The sequence below is a fragment of the Cibotium barometz genome, chromosome 47, assembly GCF_041138505.1.
Source record: "Cibotium barometz isolate CiBa-2024 chromosome 47, ASM4113850v1, whole genome shotgun sequence".
Taxonomy (NCBI): domain Eukaryota; kingdom Viridiplantae; phylum Streptophyta; class Polypodiopsida; order Cyatheales; family Cibotiaceae; genus Cibotium; species Cibotium barometz.
In genome coordinates this window covers 39,134,746-39,143,592 of record NC_141092.1, presented here as the reverse complement: position 1 = coordinate 39,143,592, position 8,847 = coordinate 39,134,746, and positions in this window count along the sequence as shown.

The following is an 8,847-nucleotide window of genomic DNA, read 5'->3' as shown; positions in this document are numbered from 1 at the left end:
CTCTGGGGTACATTCTGGGCCCTCGAGACCGATGCCCTCATCTTCATGGGGTACTCCTTATGTCAAAAAGAAAAGAAAAGGGTATGTTGCCCTTGAGATACTTAGCGGCCTTTAGATTCTCTTGGCGGAGGTCTCTTGGCCATTGCTTGGGTCTCATTGGGATGGAACCCTCCCCTTTATCATCTTTGACACACACGCACCAAAAAAAAAAAGAGAGAAAAGAAAAGAGAAAAAAAAGAAAGAAAGAAAGGTCCAATCACCATTGCTCATATTTAGGAGTAGGGTTGCCACTTAGGAATAACTTACACACTTGTAGGACATTGAGACTGTGGTCATAACCTACGGTGTACAAGTACACTTGCCTTTGCATATAGCACTATCTACCACTTAGTCTCACTTTGACTAGTCTTTACTCACTTCTTTTAGCACTCTTCGAAACTCTAATCAGCCTTTCACTTGCATGCTCACGTGTGAGATTGTCATTGCTGGTTTTTTTTCAATAAAAGGCTTTACTTGTCTTCCATTGTTTTTTACAGCTTTTGCTTCTACCGCACCCGAGGACGTGCGCGATTTAGGAAGGGGGGAATGTTCCACGGGAATACGGATTATGGAAGGAGGCTGGAAGAAATTAATGTGAGAGAGCGGGATTGTAGCCGTGGGAACATGAAGACGCACATAATTTTTCCATATTTTTGTGCCAAAGTGCAATGTAAATCGTTTTAGGCCAATATGGGTTCTAAATGAGAGTTCTAAGTGTATTAAGCAAGGCTCACTTATGGGGTTGTCCGCCCATGTGTGAAAGAAGCCTAGGGTTAGGGTTAGTGGCATCTCTACAAAAGAGATGTTAGCTAAAGAAAGTGGAAGTTTTTGCCATTCTCATAAGCTATTGAGTGAAGCTCTTGAGCTCTCAAGCTATGGCAGCTCTCTAACTCTCTCTACAAAAGAGGCCTAGGGTTAGGGTTAGTGGCATCTCTACAAAAGAGATGTTAGCTAAAGAAAGTGGACGTTTTTGCCATTCTCATAAGCTATTGAGTGAAGCTCTTGAGCTCTCAAGCTATGGCAGCTCTCTAACTCTCTCTCTATTGTACTCTAATGAGCGTCAAGATCCAATGAGTATAGATCCACTTCTTTCTCTTAAATCTGTTTTAGCATCATTGAAGTAGATTAATCTATGATTAGTTGAATGCTTCTTTCTTTCTCTTGTGTATGCTGCTTGCTTGTAGTGTGTGTGTGTAGTCTCCATTGATGCAAGCTCTTGCCCACTTCATTGGCAATGAGTTATTCATGGATAGACTCTCTCTATGAGCTTGTGGGTTTGTGAATGTTACATTCTCTGCTTGCCTAAGCTTGTGGGTTAGTAGATGCACGCTTATGGGTTTGCAGGCATTAGGGAAAGCTAAGATTTAATCAATGTTTGAATGGGATTAAGAGATTGCTATGCATTGCTTGTTCTCTTGATTAGTGTAGTGGATTTAAGAGATTGAGAGATTGATTGAGGTGTTGAATGGTTGAATCGTCAAGTGGTGGTTTATGTATGTGAACTCTCCCTCATGGGATAAGCCTTCATGCACTAATCGGGTCGAGTCCTTGGATTGACATTGTGTTTCCTAACACATTTGTTGATCGGTAGTACTCTGTGAGCACTATATTGCACGGTAGAGAGAACCGTTCTACAGTCTACACTGAGAATTAGATTACCAAAGCACATAATTTTAACAAAAACATCAATGGTTTTTTGCAAACCCACATATACAAAAATTAAGTGAGGTGAGGAGAATGAGACAATATGTAAAATAGTTTAGCCAATATCAATGATGGGCTACGGTTCAATCTCATCCTCAATGAGATCAACCCTTGCCAAACTATCTACTTCAAAATCCAAACAAGTGTTTAGATCTACAAATACATTCAACCCACTACTACTTGTGCTACTCATGTGCTCATCGAAATCAGCATCACCAATGGTAGGCTCGTCCTCACGGGTAATGGCCTCAATATCTGTATCTCCTATCTCACGATCATCCTCCTCTCTCGTATCACGGTCATCATCACCTCCATGGCCATGATCATCCTCCATACGCTCCATATTCGTAAATGTACTATACATCACTTTGGAACGTGGCATAATAGGTATGACATGCCACCATCTGTTATTATCCACCATTGGTTGATAGACAATCTAATTCAAACACAAATACAATCATGTCATTTTCCTTGCATCGAAGGTATCAAATATTTAAAAGTGAATACTTTTATATGTGTGTACAGTACCTGTTCACATTGTTGCAGAAGTACTAGTGTGTCCTTCTTACTTTGCCAAAACTTTGTGGAGTCAATAGTTACAAAGCCACTTGCATGGCGTTTGATTGTTGCATTAGGGCCTCTTTCCACCACGTCCTTAAACCACTTTACATCCAAAATATACACAAAGAAGCGTCGAAAGTCAAGCTTAATAATATCTTGGATTATGCCACAATAATCATCCATGGCTCCATTTGCTCCCTCAAAGCTAGCAATGACGCTGCAATCTTGTGTGTTTCTCTTATCATCAATCCGTTGTGTTCGAAAATGCTTGCCCTGACACCATATAGCATTGAACATAGTGCACTACACCAAGACAAAATCAATTAAATAAGCAATCTAAATTATTGAAAGATCCTAACTTATGCATGACATTCTATATACCGACCTTGCTCATGCATCCCCTAGCATACTCCCATTCTTCCATTGTGATACTTAGCCCCTCGTCTTTCTCTGCTTTCTCCATTTTGTCAAGTAGCCAATCCACATGAATATCCTTTGGAAGTGCTCTTAGATACTGAGGGTATGGCACATGAGATCCGTGGTGTGTATAAAAGAGGACCCTTTCTTCTTGTCTTCTTGCCTTTGCATCCTCGTATCTTGTCACCCATCTTTTCATCACATCACTATTAAGCACGCAATAGAGGTTGATATTAGTAAGCAAGTCCGTGTCTATTACTTTGTTGCGTCCTTTCCCTTGAGGCACAATAGAGGTCATCCTTAGGTCTTCATCATCTCTCCATAGTCGTGGGAGAGACCTATCCACATCAACAAGAAACTCAGAAATATATACAAGTGACTCTTGTATCAACCAACCCTTGGCCATGCTACCTTCGGGTCTTGCATTTTGTCCCACAAAACCCTTCAAGGTCTTCATGAAGCGCTCGAGGAATAACAACCCTTCAAGGCCTGCTCACATCATGCACCTCGATACCTTTCCAAAGTATCTCTAGCTCGTCAATCAAAGGCTCCAAATAAACATCAGGATTTTTGACTTTATGTTTCCCTGGAAATAGAAGGGATAACATAACATGTCCTTTCTTAATCGTCATAGAGGGTGGAAGATTATAATTCACCAATATCACTGGCCATACACTGTAAGAGGTGCTTTTGAGACCAAATGTGTTCACACCGTCCATACCCAATCCAAGTCTCAAGCTCCTAGGTTCTTCCTTAAAGCTTGGCCATGTGTCTTCAATATGCTTCCACGCAATAGTGTCTGCGGGAGTTCTCCACTTACCATCGGTTGATCGATGGGAGGAATGCCATGACATGAGCTCTGCAATGGATTTGCACTTGAACATATGTTGGATGCGAGGGATTATGGGAAAATGTCACAGAACCTTACGAGGCATGTCCAAAGTTTTGAGATCTGCTCTATATCTTGCCTCTCCACAAGTAGGACACTCTCTTGCATCCTTTTGTAGTCCACGAAACAAAACGCAATCGTTGACGCATGCATGGATGCACTTGTAATCTAATCCTCCAAGAGAGGTCACATGTTGCCTTGCCATGTCTCTTGAGGTCGGTAATTTATTCTCCCTTGGAAGCATTTTACACAATAGCCTGCATGTGAAGACCATAAATGAGGAAAAGCATTTGAGTAATTGACCCACTAGCATAATTCACCATGTTTGCAAAATAGACTTTAAAGCTTACTTGAGTAATGCATTCAAACTTGCATTGCTCCATCCATAGATGGTTTGCAAGTTTAGTAACTCAAGGGAGGCACGTAGAACAGAGAATGTGCACCCCTCAAACAGTGGAGTTAATGCTACAATAAAAAGATCGTCCTACTCCATGCTATCATCCCTCCCTTTGGATTGATGGACATATAATCCCGCACCATATTATCAAACGCCTCCTCCTCCACGGCTTCATGAGGTAATGGTGGAGGGCTACTATCACCATCACTCCATGCATCCGTAACGATCCCTCCTGAAGATCCCACCTCATATCGTCGATGCTTTGCCTCCTCACGACGAGCATAGGGCAACATATGCGGGTGTGGCACTGCATCCTGTATCAAATTAAAACAGGATCATAACTCAAACATATGAACACCCATAGGTATCTCAATCAACCTTAACTCTTTAACACTTACCATGTTTACAATTGCATCCCATTCTCCATACTTTGAGATGTGATTGAGTGTAATCTTGCGTGCACGATATATGTTTCCTTGACATCGATCACACATACATTTGATTTTTTGCTCAACCACATTTCGTGACTATCCCTCACATTTCTATTGAGGTGAGCAGACCTGGAATTGGGCAGAAAATATTTCAAACTTAATTGGGGTGTGTTTTCTGGTGCTTGTTTTCAATGTCACAAATTTGGGCACATGGCTTCACAATGTCTATCTGTAATACATCAACCCCCTCCAGAAGTTGTATCTCCACCCCAGAAACAGGAAGTTGTGCAACCTGTCAACAAGGTAGTTATCTCAGGAATTGGGATTAAGATGCAGGAAAAGTTAAAGGGTAAGCCCCCCATGCATAATGGAACTCAGGCAAATAATAAAACAACAATTTGATTCAACATTTGTAAAACATAAAAATTAAGAAAACCATAGATTTTTCATTAAACAAGTAAGAAAATTAGCTTACATGAAGCTTGTAAGCTCTCCTTTGTCTTAAGGGATTGAGGTTTCTACTCTTCTTTGAAGCAAGAGTGGCCACCAATTCAGTTTGGAGAGGATTAGGCCAAAAACAATTGAATTATTAAAAAATTCAATGTAGATAGTGTTAATCCTTTTGGAATCAAGAGCACCTCATCTAGTATATGGCCAGTGGTAGTGGTGAATTACAACATTCCTCCATCCATGGAAATAAAGAAAGGACATGTCATGTTATCCCTCTCATTCCTGGGAAACATAAGGTAAAGAATATGGATATATATCTTGAGCCCTTGATTGATGAGCTTGAGATACTTTGGAGAGGTATCCATGTGCATGACATATGGGATTCATCCTCACTGGAGCTTGTTGAAGATGAAGACATCCTACAAATAAACAACCCAAAAAAATTACTCTTGTATCAAATATTTAATATACAAACTCTGTGGCGCGTCTAATACCGCGTCTAAAACCGCGTCTAAAACCACGTCTGTTCTGTGTGGTACGCGTCTATAGGAACGTCTACGCGGTTTTAGATGCAACATTAGATGCTCCTGTAGATGCGATTTTTATTTTCAAACCTACTTTTAGCACGCTTGCTTTTCTTCACATACTTTTAACGGGCTTGCTTTGCTATTAACAGATCCACAGCCTAGCATCCACACTTATCTTCAAGCACCCACACTTATCTACAGGCTTACACAATCATCTCCAAGCACACAAGAGAAGAGGGTGAACAAGGAAGAGAAGAAAAAGAAGCAAAGGGTGAACAAGGAAAAGAAGAAAGAGAAGCAGCTTTGAAGAAGGACAAGAAGCTTCCATACCAGTATCCAAGGTAAGTCACTTTAGGGTTGATCTTCTTTGAAAGTTGCTCTCCTTTGATTCGTCCTTTGCTCTCTTTGAAACAAATGTTTTTGGTATAGCAACTGTGTTTTTGTGTCGGGTGCATCGGACGCAACGCATGTCCTTTTCGTCTTTTTAGAATAGTATGTCTGTCAGAGCGCGTCTATAGACGCATCTGAGAGCGCATCTAAAATCGCGTCTAAAAGTGCATCTACAGACGCGTCTACTCTGTGTTGGAAATAGGTATAGCCGTGTCTGTAGACGCGCTGTTAGACGCGAATATAGATGCTGTGTTTTTTCTCTCTTTTTTTTCCCTTCCTCTCTTCTCTTTTTTTCTCCTCTCTTTTTCTATTCTTTCTCCTCTGTTTTATCCTCCCCACTTTTTCTACTCTCCTTTCTGCTCTCTTTTCATCTCTTTAATTCTCCTCTCTTTTATCCCCACTTTTTCTCTCTTTTTCTCCTCTCTTTTACTCTCCTTTCATGGAAATAAGTGAGTGCATGAATGAAGAAAGGGATTGCATGATTGAAGAAGGGGATTGCATTAATGATGGAAAGGGAAAGCATGATTGAAAAAATAGATTGTAGTCTATATTTTCCTCTCTTTTTCCTTCTGTCTTTTATCCTCTCTTTCCTTCTCTTTTCGTCTCTCTTTTTCTCTCTTATCTCCTCTCTTTTTGTCTCTTTTTTTCTCCTCTCTTTTTCTCTATTCTCCTCACTTTTTCTCTTTTTTTCTCCTCTCTTTTCCTCTATTCTCCTCTCTTTTTCTCTCTTTTATCCCCCTCTTTTTTCCTCTATTCTCCTCTCTTTTTCTCTCTTTTATCACCTCTTTTTCTCCTCTCTTTTCCTCTCCTTTCTCCTCTCTTTTATTCCCGCTATGCATGCCTTTTCTACTCTCTTTCCTTCTCTCTTTTTCTCTTCTTTTTCTCTTCTTTTTCTCTTCTTTTTCTCTTCTCAGTTCATCAGTAATCTTCTTTTTTTCTTTTTTCCAGTTCATCATGTGGCCAGGAAGCGCTTCAGGCTCACCTGATCCTCGGGAATCCATCTTTCGGGACTTATATAACCTTTTGAGGCACCCTCCCAGTCTTGCAGAGTTATACGGCTGCATGACATGTTCTCTAAACACCCCCCAGGAGTTGGCACTACAGACTTCAAACCACCCCAATTCCACACCTTTTGAGATTACCGCAGTGGAGTCAACACAGAGCCCAGCCGGCTACATAGCGAAGACCCTTCCCCCATGCCATCCTATGTCCCTTCCCCTCGCAGAGCCGTTGGCGTACTCCCGTGCAGTCGAGACTTGGTTCTCCAGTAGTTACAGGTGGCAAGCGTAGTAGCTCGACACGACACAGTAGCAGGTGTAGTAGCAGGGAGAGCGGTGGGGGATGCATGGCACAGTGCTTTGGGAGGGGTGGTGGTGGGGACGAGAATGATTCAGATGATCAAGACATGCCTCCGGGTGATGGTACGATCTACTATAACATCACTCAGACAGGAGGCATCTTGATGGATGCACGGGGGAAGGACATCATGGCCTTCATGCGCTCTGTAATTGCTAACAATTATAGAGATTGCTTTATTCACTACAAAGATCAACCAAAGAGGTTAGCTGATGAGACGCTCGCTACTGTTCGCTCTAGGTATCCTAACCCCCCCAATGTTCAGTTCACAGATAAATGGGCCAAGTCAAAGATTGTTTTGATACTTAGCAATAAAAGATCTTCGCTTAAGAGGCATGCACTAGCGGAGCTTGCCAAGCTCCAGGGAGGTCAACCACCAAGGGGCCCGCCCCACACCGCTTACAACAAGCGTGAGTGCAAGAAAGCAATGAAGTTAGCGAAGGAGGAACCCAGTCTAAAGCACGTGGAGGCACGAAGGATCCGAATGGAGCAATATGGAAGCATGCATTTTAGAGCAGGGGGTGTTGAATCATGGGAGACCCAGTTTGTAAGTATCGATCTCAAATTATATTGTTTATGTAAATCATTAGGAGGTTGTTTCTTTGTACTAACCCCTCCGTAAATTGTGTCATCTTGCAGCTTGATATGGTGGGCAGGTACCCTACTCCTGTCGAGACAGCCTACCACCGCCACCATTGCAGAGGAGATACATGGAGGTACTTCTATAATGACGGGTTGATTACTGTGAGGAGCAGTATATCCGGGATACTAGAGAGTCCCCCGAGGTATTTGAAAGCAATTAAATAATGTCAATATTATAAATAAAGATTTAATTTTTCATACATTGATATATGTTGTCCCTTGTTTACAGGACCCTGCACAAGAAGATGAGGAAGAAAACGAGGAAGAAGGAGGCGGAGAAGGGAGCACAGAAGGGAGCGAGGAGTAGTGCTAGCTACTCTTTTTTGTACTTAGCCACTGGCTTGGCTTCATGCCTCTTGTATATACACTCCTCTTATTTTTGGTACTTGAAGCCATAGGACGTGGCTTAGCTTCGTGCTATATGTACATATAAGCACTTTTTGAGCTATCAATTAATGCCTTGTAACTAAACGTTTCGGAGTTGTAATGTTTTATTTGGAATTGTAATTAATGTCGGTTGTAGATGTGCTTGCAAGAGTGCTAATTAAAATGCGATTGGCTATAAGAATTGAATTACACAATGTGGAAATGGGATTCCTGTAACTACATAGCATGCACAACATACACAACATTCTGTTAAAGCACACAAAATTTAAAAAATATTCTGTAGCGCTTCTATAAACGCGTCTATATACGCGTTTGTCTGTTCAAGATGCGTGTATTTGAGCATCTATAAACGCGTCTACACATGCATCTGGTTTACGTGTATAAACGCATCTATACATGCGTCTGTTTGTTTTTTAAATTTCTCCCCGACTATCTATTTGAACGTCTATATGCACGTCTATATGTGCATATATAGGCGCTTCTATAGGCGCATCTGTTTGTACCTTTTAAATGTGCCTTTAGATGTAGGTCTGTAGACGTGCTAATAGACGTGCAAATAGACGCGCCCGTAAGTTTTTTTTTTTAGTTGAGTAAATGCGTCTGTGTGCACGTTTGTAGGTGCTTTGTCTTGTTGTGCATGAACCTCTAGTTACAGAT